The 1,659-nt window shown below is 38.0% G+C and overlaps 1 long non-coding RNA gene across 2 annotated transcripts; it reads left to right on the forward strand.

The window, feature by feature from the left end:
• The first annotated feature begins 234 nt into the window (after positions 1-234).
• Positions 235-1,659, forward strand: LOC125588820. Of its 2 annotated transcripts, none has more exons than XR_007324976.1 (4): positions 235-433; positions 558-884; positions 970-1,170; positions 1,238-1,659. It is a non-coding gene; the product is annotated as an uncharacterized LOC125588820 (long non-coding RNA). The 2 variants fall into 2 exon arrangements; XR_007324975.1 differs by having other exon boundaries at positions 558-713.

The raw sequence follows: 1,659 nt of genomic DNA on the forward strand, positions 1-1,659 counted from the left end.
ATTTATAAATACTACATGGATTTATAGAGGAATTTAGAGATCTGGAGAGCCGGTACAAGCAGAATAGACGCAGAGTAGACAATTAAAGCAAAAAGATAAGTACATTGTCCGTATGCCTGAAGTACAGATTGTCCATATAGTATAACTTTTTGTGTTAACCCGATTAAACTCCTAATCTAAACCTATTTTCGTTTTTGTTAATTCATTTATAAAAAGAACTGAATTAAAAGTTACGAAAAATGAAAAAGAAAGAAAAAAAGTAATATTCATTAATCCCCAAATATCAAAACACGAACCCTAAATCACATCCCTCTCTCCTCTGTGTTCAGAGAAAAAAAAACAGAGCGGAGAAGCCGCATCTCAGCTGGATATAGAAGAAGCTCTTGAAGCTTCCAGATACGCTAGTCAACCATATTCTACTCATCGCAGAGAGGTTAGCCTATTTGAAGCAATTAGCTTGATTTCTTTCGTCGGTAATATTGTGTTCTCGAATTCAAAGGGAAACTAGTTGAAATCGAGCAATTACAAAGGTTTCTCCTTTTTTTCTCCTTTGATAGAGGTGGGTGATACTGGGAAACTTCCTTCTGTAATTATTGAGAGGTATAATACAGCAGGCGATGAAGGCACGACTTTTTGTGCGATTTTTTCCAGAGATTCGGCGGGCTTGGGCATCCGTGGACAATTCTCTGTTTTCTGTGGCGTTTCGACAAAAGGTAAAGTTGGCTTTTTTATTACATTTAGTCACATGGGAAGTTTAGAGCTTAAGATGCCTTTTTCGTAGTTGTTGCTTTGTCAATTAGGGATGGGCAATGTCGTCAGGCTATTTGTGCGTAGTTTAGCCAAATATAGATCTGTTTTTTTTTTTGAAGCTATTCAGGACAGAGGTAGCTTCGACTCCACATTCTTCTTTGTTATCATCATTTTATTCGGTTTCTTTAGTTCTTTCGCTGAGATGTTGTGAAATGGTAGGGTCTTGATCTTCCTGATGTACTCGTGGAAGTCGAAAAGTGAGGATCCTCTTTAGACGAGTTGCTAGCAGTTCCTGAACAAGATGATTGGATATAGAGCGATGGGAAATCAACTTCTTGTATCGCTTTCATCCTCGAAATGTACAGAGAAGGTGGCCTGTTTGATCCAATCTCTAGTTCCATCGAAGTCGCTGAATTCATGGTAAGAGATTCTAGAACTAATCTCTTGTTATAACACACACACTAAAAAAGGGAATCGATTTTTGCAGATCAAGGATGCTTACATGCTCAAGTTTTTCGAGAACAATGCAAGCCGTTTGCCTAAATGGTGTAACGACAACAATGATGTAAAGCTACCGTACTGTCAAATTCATGCGAAATACAGAATGGAGCTTCCCGGTTACAACACTATGGAGCCATACCCACATATGAACGAGCACTGCCCGTCTCTGTGTGACTGCGTCCAAAGTACCATAGACCAAAGAACTGCTAGAACAAATATATTAAGTGTTGTCTGTTTGTTAGGAATGACTTGGTGTAATGATCCACGAATATGTGACAAAGTTCACTTCAAATACATCTGCAAAGAACGAGAGTGCGACTCATCATTGTTGTCTTTGTAATTTGCGTTTAATATTTGGGTTTTAGATTTTACTTTATGGATAAAATGTTAGGCTCAGATTTTGGATTA

This window comes from Brassica napus, chromosome C6, assembly GCF_020379485.1.
Source record: "Brassica napus cultivar Da-Ae chromosome C6, Da-Ae, whole genome shotgun sequence".
In the NCBI taxonomy this organism is placed as follows: domain Eukaryota; kingdom Viridiplantae; phylum Streptophyta; class Magnoliopsida; order Brassicales; family Brassicaceae; genus Brassica; species Brassica napus.